Consider the following 23,575-nt stretch of genomic DNA (forward strand, 5'->3'; position numbering starts at 1 on the left):
AGCTTAACAGTGGGAACATGTGGGTCTTAATGAAACATATAATAATGCAAGTTTTTTTCTTGATGGATTCCCCTTTCAGATTCATAGGTGAATTATGAATGGCCTAGACCTTAATGACATAGAAAAGAGGGAATGAGACTCCTCCCAAGAGTCTTACTTGCTTGGGCTGTGTGGGGTTTACTGATATTGTCTAAATGTAAGTGCCATTCAAGACATCCCAGGAGTATCTGAGACATCCACACGCAGATACTACACAGGAGCTAGGAAATATTTGAAGAGACAATTTACTGCCACACATCTGTCTGAAATGTTTACATTTCACTATAAGACTGCAACCAGAAAGCAATGGGCTATGGTGGAGGTTGACCTCAGCCAAAAGCACATCGTTTGGGATAAAAAAATGACACAGGTATGCAGCAACTGTCGACTCCTGAACCTTCCCATTTCTTCCAGAATTTATTCTGAAATTTACTTTTATTGCCCCAAGAAACTTAAATATGTATGTGAGAGAAGATATAACCAATGGCAAAGGAAGATTTTTGTTACTGTATTTTGATTTTCCCCTGTGCTAGATGCTTTGATGTCCCACAATTCCAGCTGTGGTGGGTTGAGAGTGACTGGCTGCCAGATCACCTTACAACCACTATCTCACTTTTCCTCCTCAGCAGGACAAAGGGAAAGAGTGTGATGAAAAAACTTGTGAGATACAGATAAAGATAAAAACAGAGAGATCACTCAGCAATTACCATCATTTCACAGGCTCAACTTGGGGGGAAGATTAATATAATTTACTGCCAATTAGAATGTAATAGTAAGACAAGACAAAACTAAACCTACCTTTCCCCACCTCTCCTTTTTCTCAGGCTCAACTTAACTCCCTTGTTCATGACTCTTCTTCCTTCTCCTCCCTCCTGCAAGTGGAATGGGGGCTGCAGGCAGCTTATAGCACTTTGTCTCTGCTGCCCTTCCTCCTCCTAATTTTCCCCAGCTCCAACATGGGGGATGCAGTCCTTCATAAACTGCTTCAATGTGGAAGCAGGAATAACTTTTGTGCCTAGAAGGTTGATTCTCTCACATTTTTATCATTCTTGTTCTCACAGCTGCTGTGAAGTGGTTTTTACCCTTTTAAAAATGTTTTTGGAGGTGCCACTAGCCTGACTGAGCTTTGTGGAGCCTAGGGTCTGTTTTGAAGTCAGGAGGAACTGGTTCTGCCTGGGAAGGGGCAGCCCCTGGTCCATTCTCACAGAGGCAACCCCTGCAGTCCCCCCTCCCCCAGTACAACCTTGCCATGGAACCCGTTTCATCAGCATCCCCCTTAAGGGGTCCCAATGCTGTGTAAAACTCAGAGATAAGGATATGGTTGAGCCCAGCTAGTCAGGATTATCATGATAGTATCTGCCTTGCTTGAAGTTCCACTGAAAAACCCAAGTGCACCCAAACCACCCAACATACAACACAAAAAGACCATGATTCATTTCAGGTCCCTGAATTACTGAATTCCTTTCCAAACTTTTAGGTCACCCTGGAAAGACCATTTTCAGAAATATCTGTCAAACAGAAAACACTTCCCTTAAGTGATAATAACTGGTTTGGAACTTTGTGTAATGAAAAGTTGAACAAGTATTCAATTAATTAAATAATTTGTTACTCTATTAGTCTTCCCTTTTACCTCTAAAATGTTAAGCAACAAGTTATATGTTTTCTCAGTTATATATGTGCCTTTATCTCCTCCTCTCCTCATTGTCGACCTTCACTATGACTTGTGAAGGTGTCAAAAGAAAACTCTTGTCCAAAAGAAACTGGTGAAATAACTCAATGGTAAAATGTTTTGTAGTGTTTCTCACATATTTAGGTCCTCACCAAGGATCTTTTAATACAAGCCTAATCTGAGTAATTGGAGTCTGGATGACAATTTTTATCTGGCTGAAGGAGTCACTTTACAATTAAACTCACAGCTGGTTGCTCCAGTAGGTCCTTTCAATCTTCTGGCTGTGCCCTGGCTCCTCTCCAAGGCTGCTGGGTGGTGCAAAGGAGAGACAATGTTGCCTACCTCCTTTGGTTGTGTTGAGCTTTTACAGGAGGACAAAACCTAAAAAGCCCATCTCTGCCAGTAGGAACACGTTGAAGGAGTCTCAAGGTGTAAAACCAGGTTTGAACTTTTCCTTCATTCAGAGCAATTACAAGTATCTCTCATCATTAGCATAATGATAATAGAAGCTTAATTATCTCACTACCTCTGCCAAATGTGAGGGGAATTAGGTGGTGGGTTCAGAAGTTGCTGACAGAGATGTTCACTTGGGCTGCTAATGGGGCTGCATGGAAAATGGCACTCTTGGCAATTTCAATTGCATTGCTAAGTACGACTTTTCTATAAAATAATCTGCTATAAATTTAGCAGTGTGACCTAAAAGGCAGGGCTTTGGACTGAGCTTAGAACTGGAGTCTATTTCCAGTTCTTTTGCAGATCTGCATAGTGACTATAGCAAAAAACTTTTGGTCTCTCATTTTCTGCATCTGTTAAACACCTTTAGAGAAGATCAAGTCATGCTTTGAAATCTGACTTCAAATGTATATTGCTGTTGAGGACCTTAGACTTATTATTATAGGGAGTATAGAGGGCAAACCAATCTGTTTACATCTGAGTTTGACAAGATCTGAGTTACAGCAGGCTTCATTTATCTTGTAACAGAAGCTGGTCACTAGAAAAGAGCTATAGCATTTTCACTCTTTACTACTGTCAACCTAAAATAAAGGCATTTTCTACACAGTTCTTACAAGTACTGCATTACTGCAGAAATATGTAAAACTTATTTCATAGCCATGGCACTGTTCTTCTGAAGTATGATTTTTGTAGTCCAAATCAAAGGGATTGGAATTTAAACAACAAATAACAAGTTTTGTCTAAGTATGAGGTAAAAAATTTAAAATATAGGGAAAAGCTACACGCATAAAACTTAGTACCTTATCAGACTTGTTTTTCTTTCAGCTTCTCCTCATTTCTATTAATTTTTTTAATGTTTTTTGCTTAGTTCCTTCAATACAGTACTGAAAACAACCCTGCATTGTCAAAATGGCAGATGGCCAGAAACTAGACAGCTTTCCAAGAATAAATTCTGGGCCATAAGCACTCTAGATAAGCAATGTAAGTTTTCATATGAGTGCAGAAAAATAAAACATATGTACTGATGTCTAAACTGCCCTAAGAACAGGAATAAAACTAGTATCATGTTCTTCAGGCCAAGTTCCTATGGGAAGGTTTTTAAAATACATTTGTTTAAACATGTATTTTTGAAGATCATTGTCTTGGGTTGTCTGACTTTTTCACACTGAAAACCTTGACCTCTTATCACATCCTGCCTAGTTGTGGAAAATTTCTGTAGACAATTATCTTTTGATATTAAAAATAAATTACCAGATAGATCCACCTGGGTTCCAGTATATAAACAAAATTAAACAAAACACAAGAAGAAAAAGTCCATGTTTCAATCTTCTGATACCATGGCTTTTGGCATATATTTCTGCTACATAAAAGCATCTCGCTAGGCATGGAACCTAACATATTCAAGGATTCTTTTTTGCTTTGTGCAGAATAAGATGGCTCCCAACATTCCCACATTGGTGGATTCTTTCCCATTAGCAAGAGAGGGACATTTGTGTGATTTCTCTTATTTTGAAGTGTCTGTCTAAGTTAGGTGAAACAAAATAATTTTTAGTTGTCACAAGGATGTGTTTTAGCAGCATTTAGTCTTAAAATGAGAATTTGTGTTCATGACACAAGCTTCTCTGTTATAGATATTCTTCAAATTGACTTGATCTTGGAAAATTCCTGCTGAGTCTAAGTGTCCTTTCTAATCATGCAGACATATTTTAAACTTCTAGACATGCATAAATATATGGATAAATTACCTGGTTCATGCACACATGTGGTTTTGGTCACCTTTGTTAGGAGACACTGAGTCCAGTAGTCTGAGAGAAACAGAGCTGGAGCAGCTCCATGGTCAAGCTTCCTTGCTCAAGCCAGTAGCATGTATTCCTTGTGGGAACACATGTGTATATACCTGATACTCACACATAAGCCTGGATAGGCACACAAATTAACAAAAGACAGAAGCACTCATGCAAACACAAACTGCCTAATCAAAGATGTTCTGTACAGGGAGAGATAAACAACTTTCTAGGTGCTCAAGACAACAAATTCACTATACCTTTAAAATGAACCAAATTGTAGTAATTTACATGTGAACTTTTAGAAAATAATTTAATATTCTCCACTTTTACAAGGTTAACTTTTTCATGGCTTCTTGATCACACAGATATCTAATCAACATCCCAATTTAGCTTTTGAAAGCATTTACTTGCCCTCTGGTTTCCTTCAATGTTATTACAGTGTGTAGTTTAAATCTTCTTTAATCTGCTTCAATTCTGGCAGACTGATTAATAAACATTAATTATAAAGATGCTGAGTAGGCATTATGAAAGAAGGGGATGAAGAGGAGGTAATGGCTGGGGAAAGGAGGATAAAATGTGGTGATCTTTCTAGTCTGATATGTTGTTCTCTGTGAGTATGTCTTTATGTTCCCTGTTACATCAAGTCCAGCAAGCGATCACAGGTAACTAACCCCTGACTTCTGCTGCCACACAGCCAGAGCTTCCTCTCATGCATTTGCACCCCAGCCTCAGTCTCTACTCTCCCCTGTGACAGTATGTTACAGACCTTGTCCATCATGGGTTTGCCATCTGGCTATACCTGGCACTCAGCAAAGCCCTGCTCGTGAGCACACTCACAGTCAGTCTTGAGCTTGGATTTCTCTCATTACCCGACACACTGCTGGCATCCTTGAGCCCATAAGCCAGCACAGCATTGCTCTGGGCATCCCAGATGACATGACCTGAGCAGCCTTTGTGCCAGACCCTGGCACTGAGAATGGGCCTTGCTGGGAACAAACTACTCTATCCATTTGGGTTTTCTTCACTGTGAGTTTTTTGACTCTTGGTTGAATAAAGTTAAAAACAAGAAAGGCTGTTTAACCAGACATCAAACCACCAAAACCCACCAGTTTGTGCCCCTGAAAGCTTAAGGGATAGTGTCAGCAGTGGAGGGTGATGAGAGAGAGCAGGGTCTGCTGTTTTGGCAGGAAAAGCCAAAGAGAGCATAGAAATCTGTGGAAGACAGGAAACTATTTTCCAAGTCAGAAAAGTGAAATAAGGATAATGTACTCTGGGATAGAAGTAGAGAATAAAATTCCTGCTAATAGATCATATTAATTCAGGAAGATATATTTAGACCTGCTGAAAAGTGGTAACAAATATTTATGGGTACAAATTGTGATTAGAAAAAGCATGTCCCTAATTTCTCTTACTTGGTGAGTTGAACTAACACAGTATACAATTCCCATATCTATTCATTTGACAATATGATGGTGTGGATAAAGTGGTGGATTAACTTACTGTTGGTCTGAAAAACCCATTAAAATAGGGTACTGTGAGAGATTAAGAACTTCAACTTTGGAAGCAAAATCCTGTGCTTTCTGTTTCTACTGTGATGACTGCCAGCTGGTTTCCATGTCCTTTCTATGGCTACTGTTCCTTTATTACATCAAAAAACCTCTTCTCTTTCCTATGTGAAGCCATTAAGTTGTTTTTCTAAAGTCTCACTAAGCAGTGATATCACTCACTGAGAAAGGTAGATCTTTCACCAGCCCCTATTTTTAATATAAAGACCTAAAATCCTGCAAATGGTCACAGAATCATTCCTTGGCTCTGATTCTGGAGCAGGCTTAGGCTTAGGAAATCCAGATTCTTCTCTTTCTCTGGTCAGGGGTTTCTCCTATTGTGTTGGGCAGTGGCATAGGCCAAGAGTTAAAAACATTTCTATGTCTTAACTTGAAAAATTTCAAGCTGGTTTTCCAAGAAAAGGAGCTAAGAATATGCAGGAGGCACCAAATAATTTTTAAATGCTACATTTTCCTTCCCATTATTTACTTTTTTTTTAATTTCAATGCCATGGTTATTAGCATTTGTAATGAATGGAGTAGCTACACGAGCTGAGAATTCAAGTTTAAAAACAGATCTCTTTCAGAATGCCCTGATTTAAACCCTTAAGCTTGGTGTTCTCAGTGTTCATTAGTCACTTTTGGTCCTCTTAGTATTTCTCTTGCTGGGTCTCAGCAGGACAGGCACAGTACAAATACATTTGCACCTAAGCAAGGTGTGCCGTGGAAAGACTTGGAATAAAACAGACCTCTGAACTTCAGACACAACTAAGTGGCAAAAGTTTCTGTCATCTTTCCCTGAAGGCTTTGCTGCAGGGTCATTATCTTTCCCTTTTATGTTAAACTCCCTACACATTTTAGAAACAGCCTTCACCATAATGGAAGGACATAAACTTAGATAGCTACAATGACTGATTGCTTTTTCTGTGTTACTACACCATAGTGTTTTACATTTGTGTCTTCAATTTCATGGTGGATTAGAATATATTTCTAGTTCACTAGCAGAAATTGGCATCTGTTCAATAAACTATCCCTGAGATATATTCCTTCTTATGGAGGTGATGTTCTAATGCTTCCTTCCATTTTCAAAGCTATTTTGAGGCACTCAAAGTCAGCTTTATTAAGCTGATAGATCAAGAGTGGAGATTTAGGCACAGAAAAGCTCAGCACTGCTGAACCTAACATATGTGTCTAGCCCGCATACTTGTCATTAACACTGCTGAATTATGTGTCTGGGCATAGTATTTCATAAGGCTCTTAGGTCCTCCTGGCTTCCTCCCAAACCCCAGAACTTCTGGAAGACAGTTTATGTTCTCCCTAGACCCCATTCTATTGTGCTCATGGATACAACCCTGCAAAAAAGCTTCTAGTCTTCATGAAATAGTACTTTCCCATCCTGGCTAAATGTAGATTAATCCAAGAGACACTGTCAAAAATGCACTACTACGCTTTATCTGACAGAAAATGACTAATGATTATTTGGCAGTTATGACATTTAAATATTGATAGTCTTCCTTTAAAGCTCTTATAAGTCATTATTTAATTTTTTTTTTTGCTTTGCATAAATATGCAATCAATTTGCACCTAGCTATGCTCTTGTCACTCAACTCCCACCCACAGCTTTCCACACTGCTATTCTGGATAAGCATGAATTATTTAGCCATGTTGGATCAATTGTTTTTGCTTGAAAATTCTTCTTATCCAGAAACATTGAGGTAATAATAAAGATAATGATGTTGATGTTGGTGATAATAATAACAAGAGCAACAGCAAAATAACAATAATTATAAAATAAAATAATAACAATATTAAAAAATAACATTGATAACAAGACGAAGACAAAGAAGAAGAAGAAGCAATATTCTAATGAAGTAAGAGTAAATTAATAATGCAAAGTACTGATGAAAGGTAGTAGCATCTATTCCAGCTATTACATCCAGATATCCATTGTTTTGGAAGGAAGCTGTGATGGCAGGGTTTAATATGAGCCTTTAAAATATTGGCATTGAAAATGGAAACGAAAAAAGCACCACTGGCTAGACCTTCGACTGAAAGTTGGATTATCAAAAGGCAGGAGCTGGGAGAAAGCACAAAAAAGCTTTTGAAAGAGGAAGCATGACAATAGCATGATATTTACTCCATAGTAATTCTGGTTCAATAAATTTTAATAATACTAATGTATTTTTATAAGGAGTAGGCAAGAACAGTAACAATATCCTCAACACAGGAGGGACATTGATTAAGCAAATTAAGTCCAGAGGAGGGAAACCAAGATGATCAGAGGGATAGAGGAACTCTCCCGTGAGGAAAGGCTGAGAGAATTTCAATTGCTCAGCCTGGACAAGAGAAGGCTTCCAGGTGATTGTATTGCAGCCCTTCAGTACCTAAATGAGGACAACAAGAAATCTGAAAGGGAGCTCTTCAGAAAGGCTTGTGAACATACAGCAGAAGGTAATGTCTTCAAACTGAGAGGAGGATTAGATTAGCCATTAGGACAAAATTCTCTGCTGTGAGGGTGGAAGGCACTGGAACAGGGCTCTGGATAGAGCTCTGAGCAGAAGGTGTCTCACACAGCAGGAAGTAGATGATCTTTAAGGTCCCTCCCAACCCAAACCATTCTATGATTCTATGACAATAGAGAATGCAATTCCAATTAACCTGAAAAGCATATAAAAGTGAGAGATTTTGTCTGAATTTTTCTTTAATGAATTTTCATTGCATATGAAAATATGTGAAGACATAAATGTACTCAGAGTCACAAGGAATGCCTCAAAGACACTGCAGTAAAGAAAACTATAATAATTAACACATGTAATATTAAGACATAATAAATCCAGAGATGATTTAACTTGTGTTCCAAAAGCCATTGTGCTCTTTAAGGAGATGGAATTGCAGGACTTGAGAGACTGTGAATTAGCTGAGACTTGCAAAAGTACAAAAATGTTTCTACTGCTCCCTGTACAGCAGCAGGTGGGCCAACATCCCAGCCAATGTGCTGAGCAGCTGAAGCTGAGTGCCCTGAAGGGGAAAGGGAATCTCCTGAAGTGTGAATGATGTTTAATATACTCTATCTGTACAAAAACCATATGTCCATTAGTAGCTCAAAACTCTACACATCTTTCAATATTTTTGGGGAACTTTCACTAGGATTACTTCAAGAAGTAACTTTTAGGTAAAGTGTATTTATTGTAAGTTTGTAATTGGTCTGATATCCCTCTGTGATTTCTGTATGTCAGAGCTACAGGAGACCTGTATATGTGGTTGTGCACAGCAGGAGAGGTATTGCTTCCCTCCCATTTTGTATTTCTCAACACAAGAATATAAGTCCCATTGTGCCCTCATATTTTATTTAAACTGTGTTTACCACAAAAGCAACAACTAGCAGTTTGTACAGAAGTGCCTACAGTTTAGTAGATAATTAGCAATGTGGATGGCTCTTTTGGCTTTTCAGCCTTTTTAGAGCAAAGATGTAGAAACACTCCTGAAAATATTTTCATAAGCCTAATGTTTGTTTCAGAATTTGGACTGCAAAGAGCAGGGCAATGACTACTCCCATGGCATTTCCTGATTTGTCTTTTTGGTTGGCATTGGCAAGTTCAGAAATACAAATAGTGCACTTTTGCATGTTTTTGATGCTGAGACATGATGTAGCATCTCATGGGAGGTGGCTCCCCACACCTGCTGAATCATTCTGCAGGCTCCATCTCAGCAGTGCACCTGAGCTTCCCTCCCATAGAAAGAGGGGTGGAGGGGGAGTTGTTGTAGAGGTGCCTTGTCCTGAGGTGGGAGGCCAGCTGACCCACTGGCAAACCCAATCAGAAGCTGTCCAGGTTCCATGGGCTGATGTTGTTCCTGTTAACTGAAGTGTGTTGGAGCAAAGAGGGGATAATAAAATCATGTAAGCACAGCAATCATAAAGTGCTGAGGGGTAAAGAAGAAATAAAACAAACTCGGAGGCATCTAGGAGAAAGAACTATCAAAATGCAAAATGGGCTTCATTCAGTATGTAAACCAATCAGAATCTGCATTTGGTTTCTGTCTTACAGCAGTCTGTAATTAGAAGTGTTCTGACTACTGTTTGTTGCTGGTACAAGAGCCAAGAGAAATTCTAGTTAATTGCCTAACATTGCAAAGCCTTATAGCACAGAGAAGAGTTTCATTTAATGTATCAAATTCTGAATTTGGCTCCTGCTCCAGGAGCTTTTATACATTCTCTTTTTCATGCTAGAACATTTCTGACTATCCCAAAACCTAGCTGAAGGTTTGAGGAGAGGTATTACTAAGTTAAAAGTTTGACCCTGTCTCAAATTAGAGGAAAAGGTACTTACCAATGTAGTGAATATATTTAGTATATATCAGTTGAGTTGCTTATAAATCTCCTTAATAGCATAATAGTGCATTTTTGGGCCATGGATGCTATTACTGGTTAACATTTGAAAGCACCTTCTAAAATATACTTTACAAGGTATGTGGCCTTTAAAGACATTTTCAGCTGAAGGTCTTCTCTGATAGCTGCTGGTCACTTGCATGTCCTTGGCTTATAATATGTCTGGCAGGTTACGATGGAATAGCTCTTGATAACCCAGAACATCACTTTCAAGAAGCTACTTAGATTTTCTTTTATTTTTAAATTAACCCAGTCTAATGAAGACTGTTACCTTTAGGGGCAGGAGAGGTCTGAATTGCCTAAAAAAATTAAAATGTTCAGATCACACTGAGAAACAAAAATGAAGTATAAAGGACATAAAAAGTGTTGATGTCACACAGCTGGACTGTCACATAAATAGCTTTAGGGAAAGATCTTGAGTCTTTAGTAAGATGCACGATATTTATAACACAGAAGGCTGTCCTAAAGATACCAGGCAGCCCAGATTTTATCAGAATGTGAGTTAAATATTGATGAACCAGATTGTAACCATTCTTTAACACTCAAAACCATGTAATGGTCAGTGCACAAACGTGTTGCCCAGTTTAGTTACTTAATGAATTAATTCAGGCAACATATTAAATAGTTTGCTGGATGTATTTTATTTACTAAATAGGCTTATGATAATTTCCTGAGTCCATTCTCTTCAATATTTCTTAGGGAGTTTTAGCTTCCCTAAATGAGCTTTGGGAAATTCAGACATAGAGTTAATTATTGTGGTGAGGTTCTTATCCAAGTTTCAAAAACATTTACCACAGAATTGTTTACCTGCTGTCACAGGTTTGAGACCTGGGTTTATATGCTAGATTTTAAAATAAAAATAAACAAAGCATTAAAATAATTAAAAATAAGATAAAAATGTACATCAAAACAGAATCTCATACGACATGAAAAAAAATTATACATTCCAATTTAACGTGCAATCTCTTAGGGACAAATTCAAATGACCTAAATTCTATCAAAACCTATCTAACATGCCATCTGCTTTTGACTGGCTCTTTTTTTGAGAAGCCTAACCATGAAAAATTGTAGCTAATCTCAACAAAATCTTCCTAGGAAAACAAATCTAAATAAGCCAGTGTTTTGGCAACTGGTTTTCAGTCTTTATTTTTTTAAGAATTTCCATCCCTCTAAATCAATAAACTTTTTGACTTCTCTGTTTGGCAAGTTTTTCAACCAGAACTCCCAGAAGTGCAGGGATCTGTGAGGTGATGCTGTAGGTGACAAAATCCAGGAAAAATTCCCCCTCTCTTGCTAGTGCTCTTCCTGTGAGATCCAGGTGGAACTTGGGTGGTCCTTGAAGCCTCACAGTGAATCATTCTGTTTTAATAACATTTAGAAAAGCAGCATATGTATAACCTGGTGTGACTGTGTGCCAATAATGAGTCATTTCTTCTCTTAAGATGATAAAACATTTTAATTATCATGTATTATCCCCCAGATTATAACAGAGATGTAGTATTCACTGCACAACTGTCTATAGATTTCTTCCACAAACATTTGCAATAGTGAAGGTGAATGTTACAGTGCTTAACAGCACCTTTTTCAGACAGAAATCAATTCTGTGAGAGGTAAAATTCACAACTTCCATTGATTTCAATACAAATTAAATATTCATTTTTTCACAGAATTACATGTAATAAGTGGGTATGTGACATCTCACACATGCTCTTAGTCTATGAATAGCTTCAGTTGAAAAAATTATCTTTGCTAACACTGAATTGCTCTAAAATAGATTTTGAGCATTGACAAATTTAAAGTTTTCTCTGCAGAAATCAAATGCCTTCAAACATTCTTTTTATCTGTAATCCCAGCAGCTCATAGTGTAATTACATTCAGACTTATTGATGCACCTCTAATCACACTGGTTTTCCTCAGTTTTACTGACCACAGTGGTATGATGTCTTTTGTGCACAGCTCTCTGTCTTTTGATAATTTTTCTTCCTTTCCTCTTAAATATGTGATTTTTAGCATCACTTTGCTTGCCCCTTCCCATTTGCCCATAGAGTGAGTCACACTTACAGAAGATTTTTCCAACATTCCTCCTGATGCTTCTGCCAAGACTGCAAGTAGAGAGGATTCACAAAGTAATTTTACTTTCTTCCCTTGAGACAGACACATGAGACACTCTAATCTTCACTTTTTCTGCAGTAGTATATAACTTAGGGCTGTATTATTACATGCACTTTTCCCACTATCCAGTGACATGAAGAATTTGTAGCACAATCAGAATGCCATGGCACAAACTTTGCAATGAGTCCATGATGCTTGCCGTGCCTATCTAATTAATCTTGGACATTCTCTTATGACTATAGCATAAATTGCTCAGCTAAATAAGATACCAGTACCTCTTATGGGCAAACCTTTATTGTCATTTGCACAGAACTCCCCATATTTATTTTTTTAATGAATGAAAACTTCACCCACCTTAATTTTATTTTGTACAATGTGCAAAGATGTAACCGACTCACATTGTCTTGATACTCCAGCTACAAATCCTGAAAATGAGCCATTAACATAAGTCTGAAAACATCCACAGTTTTCTTCATTTGGCACAGTTGCCAAAGAAGCAAAAAAAAAAAAAAAGTATTTGAATTGCATTCTGCCAGAATGCTAATGGCAATTACTCTATCTGTCTATTAAGAGTTAGTTTAGTTTTCATGCACTCAGTCCTCCTTGTCTACATAAATATGGATGGATGAACTAACTGGCACAGAAACTTTGAAAAAACCAAAACAGTTTATTTTCCAATCATGTAGAAATTGTGAATACTCTCCTGCAGAACACATACTGACAAAAAAAGGAATACATTGTACCAGACTGCCAAAGTAATTTGGATCTTCTTGACCTCTGAACTAGTATGTCCTGTGTGGTAATCTGCAGTATGGTGGGAAAGAAATTACTCATTCTGATAATTGTTAAACATAGAATCATGGAACCATGAAATCATAGAATGGTTTGGGTTGGAAGGGACCTTCAAGATCCTCTACTTCCAACTCCCCTGCTGCAGACAGGTACACCTTCTGCTTTATCAGGCTGCTCAGAGCCCTATCCAACCTGGCCTTGAGCACTTCCAGGGAAGGGACATCCACAACTTCTCTGGCAGCCTGTTCCAGTGCTTTCCACCCTCACAGCAAAGAATTTCTTCATAATATCTGATCTAATCCTACTCTCAGTTTGAAGACATTACCTCCTGCTGTATCTTCACAAGCCTTTGTGAACAATTCTCCTTCAGATTTCTTGTAGTCCTCCTTTAGGTACTGAAGGGCTGCGATAAAATCGCCTGGAAGCCTTCTCCTGTCCAGGCTGAACAATTGCAATTCAGCCTTTCCTCATGGGAGAGTTCCTCTGTCCCTCTGATCATCTTGGTTTCCCTCCTCTGCACTCTCTCCAACAGTTCCCTGCTCTGGGGAGCCCAGAGCTGATGCAGCCCTGCAGGTGGGCTCTTACCAGAGCAGAGCAGAGCAGAGCAGAGCAGAGCAGAGGGATCCCCTCCCTGGCCCTGCTGCCCACGCTGCTCTGGATGCAGCCAGGACACGTTTGGCTCTCTGGGCTGGCAGTGCCCAGGGCTGGCTCATGTGCAGCCTCTCAGCCAGCAGCACCCCCAAGTCCTTCTGGGCAGGGCTGCTCTGGGGCTGTTCATCCCCAGCCTGTGCTGATACCAGGGTTGGCCTGACCCAGGTACAGCACCTTGCACTTGACTCTGTTAAACCTCATGAGGTTTGCATGTGTTCATTTCTCAAGATCCCTCTGGATTCCTTATTTCTGACAAAGTTATGGTGAAGTCTTAAACAGAGTTGTGTAGTAGCTGCTGGCATGGCTGAGCACTGTCTTACAAATAGCATTGCTGGAGCCAAGAAAACTCCTCCCAGGGATCAGCCTTCACACGGCTGAATGAAGACTCTTTATCTGGCTTGGGAGTATTAGAATTGTTTCTATTTGCTCTTCTGTTTGAGATTGAAAGAAGCTGTCCCTGGTTTATTCTGAGTCTGTTCTCTGTCTGAGGAGAAATGTTCTTACAAGAAGATGATGTCATTAGGAGGGTTTATTATTTGCATGTGATTTATTGCATTTATGTCAGGTTATTGTATGATTGTCTTGGGAACACTGCAAAATTTTCACACACAATTACATTTCAGTAGCATACCATATCAAGAATTACTTAGTTAAATGAGAACAAGAGGTATATATTTTCCCTCAAAATATGTACTCTATTCCACCAGCTGTATTCCCCTCCATTTTCTTTCAGAAAAAGCAGAAGAGCTGGGGGGAGGATGAGAAAGCAATGCATTCATTGACTGATCTTAGAGCAGACTTGTAATCCTGCTTGCCTTTCTGCCTCAAGTCTGTTATTCTGGAAGCTCTTGGGAGCTAGCACTTGTTTTTCTGTAACATAATTGATTATTGGTGAAAAAGCAGAGCTAGGATCTGAATTAGAGACTCTAGAAGCACTTCTTCCTCTCTCAAGAAAGGCTGCAGTGGGAAACTTGGGATTCTCTAAACTGAATCTGAAGTCAGAAAGGTTCATCACTCACTTGTGAAATAGCTTTTATGTTCAAGATGAAATGCAAAAAGAATAGATACAGTAATACTTCTTAAATTATTTCTTTAAACTTTGAAAACATACAGTAAGAGGAAGGTACACTGTGACTTCTCTGTAACATTAGCTATTGTATTCTTCTTCAAATTAAGATAAGGCTAAATAATAAAATTAGATCTAAAAATAAGAAAGTTAGATTAGGATTGCCCTTGTTTTATTGTTTATTGCCAAGGAAAAGCAAATTCCAAGCAAAATTTAAATACTGTTTTCATGCCATGGAGTCCAAATATTTTCAAGTAATAAAGATGATTAATAACAATGCAAGTCAAAATTAGGGTAAATTGAACTGGAAATCATTAAATAGTAATGAAAAACAATAAAGAAATAAAATCAAGTGTATTTGCTTAAGTCAGTGCTTGCTAAAAATGTATCTGAATGTGCTCTGCCAAATACGAATTAAATCAAATCGTGTGCTACTCTCTACATTTGTCTTCTCTGTTTACAACATATCAAGCTATATGGTTAATAAGAGAAAAAAAAACTTTGACCTAATACTTTATTAGCCTTCATTTAGCACTGGAAAAGCAAGGGAGGCACTCTGAATGTTCACTTAGTGCTGTAAGAGGATTAACAGCAATGAGGATTGATAACTTTGACAGTATGGTTGTACAAAGAACAAAAATTACTGCCAGCATTTAATAAACTTGGCAATTTCTGTGTACAACTCCTCAATAAGTTTAACAGGAGTGTTTTCTTGCATAATAATTTATTTACTTTACAGACATAAAGCATTATAATTTTACAAGTTTCTCCATCATACCTTTAGATCTCAGCTGAGCCCTTGGCAAGAACAGGATGAATATTTTTTGGCAAGTTACAGTATGGTAAAAGAGGGGCCTTCTAGCAGCTGAAATGCAGTGCCAGACATATACCTACATAATATTATTATCCCTCTATTTGGCAGAACTCCTTGCTCCAGTTTGTTTACAAGTGTCATTCCTGTTTTCCTAAAATTAATTTGTGCTACTGGCTTTAACAACACAAAGCCACAAAAATTATTTCAGTCATCCTTTTCCTAATTTCCACCCTCCCCACAACATATATATATAGCTTTTATTACTAAACACTTGATTTTGTATCTAAACTGCATTAGCAAGTCTACTTCTATCTGCCTTCACCTCTCAGGGGCTTTTTTACCAAGATCCTCCATCATAAGTTTCTAGATATACACTACCAGACCCCTTGGAAGCTGAATTCTGAGTCAATACTATGCTAATTAAAAGTTTCTTGTAGTCTACCCTAAGCAGAGTTGTCATTTGGCATCTCAGAGTAACATGAGCATACTGTTCTCCTCTCACATCATTTAGATTCTGAGACTCAAATATTTGACCATGTTATCTTACTATTTGATAGTAATGAATTAACATCTGGACATTGGGTATGACTCCTTCCCTGTGCTCTGTGCTCCCCTGGCTCCTTGGAGCTGTTTTACTTTGTATAAATATTGGATAGTCCATGGAGGCAAGCCTCCTTGATCTCATTTCACAGTCAAAGAACTCCTGTGCAGTATGGGATGGCAGGTTATAGGCACAGCAGCAAATTCCACAAGGTCTTTCAGTGCCCTGGAGTCCTACCTGCAAACCTCTTGTTACTCATTAATCAATGCTCCTTCCACTGCTGTCAGAAAGGGTTCTGGGCTGGGGGGGGGGGGTGGTTTTTGGGTTGGGGATTTTTGGTGGTGTTCTTTTTTTTCTTTCAAGGCTGATATGTTTCCAAGTAAAGTTTCTGGTTTTATGGGAAGGAAGGAAGGAAGGAAGGAAGGAAGGAAGGAAGGAAGGAAGGAAGGAAGGAAGGAAGGAAGGAAGGAAGGAAGGAAGGAAGGAAGGAAGGAAGGAAGGAAGGAAGGAAGGAAGGAAGGAAGGAAGGAAGGAAGGAAGGAAGGAAGGAAGGAAGGAAGGAAGGAAGGAAGGAAGGAAGGAAGGAAGGAAGGAAGGAAGGAAGGAAGGAAGGAAGGAAGGAAGGAAGGAAGGAAGGAAGGAAGGAAGGAAGGAAGGAAAGGAAGGAAGGAAGGAAGGAAGGAAGGAAGGAAGGAAGGAAGGAAGGAAGGAAGGAAGGAAGGAAGGAAGGAAGGAAGGAAGGAAGGAAGGAAGAAGAAGGAAAGAAGGAATTCTGGATCATCTGTCATAAGCATCTTTGTAAAACCCCATCCCTTTTGCAACTGTTCCATCTTTGTTATCTTCTTGTACATGCTCTGTTCTGAAGCTGCCTATCTCTAAACAGCTCCATGAACATGAGTTTCTCCTCTCAGATTGCTGTAACAATGTCTCCTTTCTTTCAGGATGGCTCTGGGCCAGTCCAGCTTCTTAGTTTAGCTTTTTCTGTTCCAGTATAATGGGTAAGATAAGCCACTATCAGTCTCCTTACAGCAAAATCTTCACAAATTCCATTACTTTGGAAGGACTCCATCTCCCTGCTGTCTCACATAAAGTTATGGAGACTAGTTTGGCCAAAAAATATTCCCTAAGCACACATTGCATGGCACATTACACACAAGCACTGCCTGCTCACAAACATTTTTAATTAGAGATAATGACAAGAAAAGCCATGTTCCAGAAATGCGCATATGCAAGTGTAACACAGTTTTCGTATATGAATTAATTCTTTCCAAGTTAAATAGGAGGGATCCTAAATTCTCTATTTTTGTATAGACACAAAAATATTGCAGCTCTTTCCCATATAAAGGAGGTCATTCAAATCTGCTGTTACCCTCACCCTGCAGCAATAGGTCCTTATGTATCAAAGCCCCACATGTTGAGCAAAAACTACCAAGAAAAAGCAATGGAACGATTTCTTATGCAAGTTCCAAAACACCCTCTCTGTCAGAAAACAGTATCTGATGATGAATACATGTTCAGGGAAACATGTTAACTCTTGTTGAACTGATAGATACAGTCAAATGAAAAAGTTGGTTTTGGCATAGGGGACATTGTTATGGTCTAAAACAGAAGTGGCAAACTCCACAGGATGAAAAAGGCGTTTGGTAGCTGTGAAGCAGAAAGGGATGTTTGCAAGAGGTGAGAGGGTAGCTAACCCCTGTGTTTCAAAGAAATAGAAACAGGTATTTATCACATCTAGATCATTAAAAGAATGATTGTGGGAAAATTACAGTAGGAGGTAAAATCAGTGTCTTGATGGATTCCTTGATTTTAATATCTCCTAGACATATTTTAAAAGTAAGCCTGGATTGCAACAAGACATCCTCCACTCGAAACTGATTTGTTATGATGACAATTGTTTGCTTTAGGGAGTGTATCAGGGTGCATAACCAAACCAGGTTTGCCTCCACACGTTCCGTGAAGGTATATTGTTTACTGAATAAGGAGCATATATTTTCACTGACATGGGAAATTAATTAGGTGAGGAAAAAAGCATACAAAGGAGCCTGGGAATACCATATATTTCCCACAGCCACCTTCTGGTTAACTCCAAAGAAGGTGGTGCTAGTGGGAGATTGCATTCTGCCTCTTTTTGTTTATTTTTTTACTTAGTATTTTTTTGTTTGAGTTTAAAGCTCTTTGGAGCTACTACTGTTTGTAGAAACAGCTCTTATTTTGTTAAATTAAAAAAAAAAAGACAAGCCTTTTTCCAATTAAAATTTCTTTTTTTCAAAGTAAAGAAATTCTTAAATATATTACATCTATAGAGTAAATGCCTCAGAAATGCAGCCTCATGATCTGTAAACCTCACTGGAATGATTATTCCAAGGTCCTTGGTTTGGAACTAAAAATAAAGATTCTAATGGAAAAGCAGCATGTATTATGACTTGTTGTTTTCCAGCTGTGCTAGTGACAATTCTTCAGTCATTTGAAACATTTTTGCCTAACAGGATTCTCATTTCTGCAATTTTAGGGTGTGTTTTGGGATGAACTCTGCAGGTCTTGTGCTTCTCTCTGCTGAACAGAGCAGGAGGATCAGTGCAGCATGATTTTCTTCTTTCTGCAGGTCCACCTTCATGCCACAGTCAAGGTCTTGAAGAAAAATATAGTGGGAATTAAAATGATTGGAGTGGGACAAGAGAGCAGTAGCTATACAAGACTGCATGGCATCCTTTATAGACTGTGGAGAGTAAAAAAACATGAAAAGACAAGACATCATTGTTGCATAAGCCAATATCCAAAATGACACTGAGCAAACAGGAAAACTGGACAGATGTGTAAAAGAGTAATACTGGTGTTCTTCCATAAATCCTCATAACAGTGCACTGAATTTTTTTAATTTACCTTTCCTCACATGCCTTTAACTCTGCCAAATGCTTCCTTTGATTGCACATTTTCGTTATAAATGTTCCATGGCAAAAGTCAGTTACTTTCTATTTTCACAACTGAGCTTTACCCTGTGATACAGAAAATGGCTAGTTATTTTTGGAACAGACCTGGCTGCTACTGCAAGGGGGAACAGATTAACTTCTGTGATTTTATCCAGTGGAAATCTTTCCACAGGCACAGCTCCAGCTAAAGCAAAGGTGTGTCAGCCACTGGCTGTCTCCAGTCCTAATCCAAAACTGAGAGGATAATTCTGACTGGTTTGCTGACTTACAGTATCCAAACCAACAGAATGGCAAGAAAGATGCTGCAACTACATTATACACAGTACCCATAAAAGAGAAACATCATTTGCTATTTAAAGTATGCTCAAACCTTTTCAAAATATCATTTTACCAAGAAGCTCAATGGTAGATTAAGTAACACTACAGTGCAACAAATAATACATTTTGTTCTACATGCATCATCATAAATGTGATATGAAATCCCTTTTCATATCACATTTATCACACCTCTTTTTACAAAGGCTCACTGATGTAACACAGCTTGGATGGCTGATATGACAGTGCAAAGATGCAGAGTTAAGATGTGAAGCCATGGCCTCAGTATCCTGTGCTAATCTGGTATTAGCAACAATCACAAAACCTTAATGAAAGTCCTAAGGGCTCTTGAAACCTTCATTATTTTAGTGGAAACTTTCCAGAGGCATAAAGCTAAACACAAGTTATTTAGCTGGCTATCAGACTGTAGAATGAGTGATTTTCTTTGTACACTTGAAAATCTCTTGTCAGTGTGAACAAGGGTTCCCCACGAGGACCATGGTTATCAAATGCTCTTTTTCACTGTCTTGAACAGCAAGTTTGCATTTTAAATTCAAATTTTAGAATGCTGTGAATCTATGTGCTTATAGCTATATACATTACGGGGCAAAAAAAAAAATGCTTGCCACAGAAGTATGTTTGATGTTAATTTTGTTTGCTAGATCCTCAGGGAAGGCTATTTCAAAACAGTGCTGTTTTAATAAAACATCAAAGCTTTTCATTCCTTCAAAATGACTCTCTGGAAAGCTGTAATAGCTTGGGTAAGGTTTATGTGAATGTGTGTATCTACCTTGCAGCACACAAATAACTGACAAGTATCAGTTTGTCGTCCCAGATGTTATATAGTACATTACCAAATCCCAATCAGAATCACCTTTTTTATTCTATTAGCTTATTCTTCATCTGTAAATGTTGCAAACTACAGAAGTTTTCCCATTTTTAGAAACCTAATCAGGTCTAAATTATTTGACTGAGGTTTTTTTCTTTAGTTTTATGATCTAATCTACAGCATTGTCTGCTGGGACAAATTATTTTTCAATGTCAAAAAAGAAACTAGTGTAGTATTTCTTTTCTAAGATGAAATTTTTTTGCCAAATAAATGCCAAGGATATATAGTTAAATGTGAACAGTTTGGGGAGGTGAGGGGGAGGTGCAATTTGAATAAATGTTTCCACAGGACAGTTCTCTAAGTGTATAACCAACAAAACATAGACACCAGAAAACTCCACTAATTCAGATACTTCTTTGCCAGGATGATAAGTCATGCTGAGTTGAGGAGGGCATCTATACCTGATCATTACTTTCATAGATGTTCAACTGAGCAACCAAATATGATTGTCATACTCCCACAGCTACACCTCATCAATAGATAAAGATTATACTAATATATTTTATTATATTTCTCAAATTGACATATTAATCAGAAGATTTCTTTTCTCATTTAGCAGAAAATTCATCCACAGCCCACAGGCAGACTCTAGCTGGGCCTCAACTCAGTGGGATGAAATGACAGCTATTTCATTTTGCTTAAATGTGAAGTTAAGCTGCTTTTTTTCTCTTGTGGAGGGGGATGTGTTGTAATCCTACTAACATTGTGTCAGTGACTATGCATTTATGTTGTTAAAAGGTCTGTTTTAGGGTTTCTTTCCAAAATGTTTTTGTGAGAGGATTTGGTGTAGTCTTGTAAACCAATCCTGAATTCAAGGGAGGATATTATCAAGGTAGCAAATGTATTTATTTATATGGAAAATTTAATCCTATCAAGCAGCTGCTTATGCTAGAAATGTCATCTCTGACTTTCTTTCTTCCATCCTGATATGACTGCAGTGCTGATCTTCATTTGATAACTATTATGAGTTAGAGTCACCATTTTGTCAAATACCTGGATATACCTGGATATAATGAGACAGAGTCACCATTTTGTCAAATACCTGGATATACTCAGTAGGGAAATCTCCCTGGAACTTTTAACTGATTGCTGCAAAAAAAAGAGACTTTTAATCCTGCAATCTCCATCCTTTAAAATTCAGGATAGCTGATCTGGGTGCCAGCTGTCTCTTTTCAGTGAGACAACCATTTGGGGTACAATTTTCTGTAGTTCTATACAGCTACCAATTATTCACTGCCACAATGGACCATTAGGGTCCCATCAGTCAGTGATTCCTGTCTGCTAGTTATTTTAGATATCTAAAAATCTAGAAATTAAAAAAAAGTAGAATTAAGAAAATAAATAAAAACTTTCCCTGTCTGCTTCCAGAAAAAAAAAAAACTTTGGTAAAAACATGCACTGAAATTTTCTAGAAGTCACATTAAGATAGAGCAAAGGACCATGAGTTGACTGAAACCAATACTGCAACGCAGCCAAAGAGGACATTTTTTACACAGGAGGGAGATATTTTAGTAGTGGGGGGTTTGAAAAAAAAGTTTATATATTTTATAAATTGTCACTAAACATTTCAGGCTGTGGGAGTACATGTGGCTGTAGTGTATGTCTGTATGTAAGTATACAAACAGTTGGTTTTCCCTGTCCCCAGCAGGCCTAATCCAAATCATTCCATAATTGTGTCTGATAACATGCTGCCAGTTCTGTCTACATAGAGCCATCAGAGGACATTAGGAAATCTGATATTTTGCATTATTTTTTATCTCATTTACTGCCATCTCAGAGAAATTCAGCTGTTCACATCTCCTGCTTATTAGCTTCAACACAAAGCTGACACAAATATATGGGTAATGTACCTAAGAAAAAAAAGTAGCTCAAGTATTGCCTTTTCCAATTCTCATCTCTTTCATGCAGCTCAAGGGAAACACTTGGAAACACTGATAACCCAAGCTTTGAAAAGATCATTTGAATAAAGCCAGTATCAGGCACCCTCTGACACATACTGAAAAACAGATTACCTCTCCAAACAGCTACCCAGTCTTTATTTTTAATCATTAGCAAATCAGGTTTCAAAGAAAGCTCCTCAGTAGGCGTGAATTCCTGAATTTGTTATGGATATTTTTGTTCTTGTTCTTAAAGGAGTAGGTAATTGTCATCCTGACTGCCTTAGAAATAAAAATAAAGAAAAAAAAAAGAAAAAAAAAAGGTAATACCCCAAATCTCAGAATTGGAATAAGTATATTTATATATTTAATCAATTTTTCTACTGGACCAGATCCAATAATTTATAAGTTGTTTTTTTGTCATCAGTAAATTGATTTTAAAACTGCTACTCTATAGAGTGATAGCAAATCAATCTTTTAAGAATTGATTTATATTGCATTTGAACCAGATCAAGATAAAAATAGAAATAGTAGTTATAATGAGAGCTCTAGTACTTTCTGAATGGACTCATCTGAGTGGGTTGCTAATAAAATAATGGTAAATAGAGAAGCCAGTTTGCAGTAGACTCCATATGTAATTTTTTTATTTTACCTAACATGCTCAAACTAAGGAGAAAAAAGATCTCAGTTAAAAAAAATCTCAGGACAGTCTTGTGTGGTATTTATGTATGTGAGGGAATATTTCTCCTTCATTTCTTTACATGACTATGCAAACCCATCTACAGAGTGATATGCTTTCACACGGATCTAAAATAGATAATCTTTTTTTTTGTGGCAAAAATTCTTGTGGAATTTAAAGAGCACCTCTCTCATATACAATGTCTTCAGGAGCTAAGGTGTGTTCAAATAGTTGTGTTTTGTAAAATGCCATATATTATCTATATGATATATAATCACCATATTTTTATCTTCAAATGTATATAAAATAGCAACATCCTTTGTTATTTTGATAGGATTATTTAATACTGAGAATAAAAAGTCCTCAGCTACTAGGCACTTCTTAGTTTTTTGAAATAGACTTGACTAAACTCTTAGGGAAATTTGTTTAGTAAAGTAGGTTTGGGAATATAAAAATCTTCATGCAGATCAGAAGGGATCCAAAAATCCTTATAAAATCATTTTTACTGGAGAAATTATTTAGAATGCTCAGCTGTGAGGCTGGTTCAGTTATCTGAAAAGTCACTTTTCCTTCTGATAGCATTAATTGCTTGAGGGCTGTGATAGACAGGGAGAAGTCTGATTGTTAAAATTTAACTGCAAGAGAGCAGGAACATTACATCTGCCAAGGAGCTAATGAGTAGCTGAATGATCAGAAAAGGCAGCACTGACATTCATGCAATAAAACCAGAAGAGATGAAGTCAAATTATGAGTCCTTCAGAGTAAATATCTTATTTTCCCCAGTGTATTAGAGCTAGCAATTAAACAACTGGTATTTCCAATATTAGATTTTATCTTTGACCATATGGTACAGCTTACAGAAGTAATTTGGGCAGAACCTGATGTGAGTTTTTTATGTGCTTGCTAAGTTTTTTCTGGGTGCAAGCAGATGCCAACATTAGAAACATATCACTGGGTACTATTAGAGTAGGTACATTAGCTAGACATTAAAAAAATGAGCCAGTCTATATTTTCCTCAATGAATAAATAT

The sequence above is a fragment of the Molothrus ater genome, chromosome 6 (assembly GCF_012460135.2).
Source record: "Molothrus ater isolate BHLD 08-10-18 breed brown headed cowbird chromosome 6, BPBGC_Mater_1.1, whole genome shotgun sequence".
Classification (NCBI taxonomy): Eukaryota; Metazoa; Chordata; class Aves; order Passeriformes; family Icteridae; genus Molothrus; species Molothrus ater.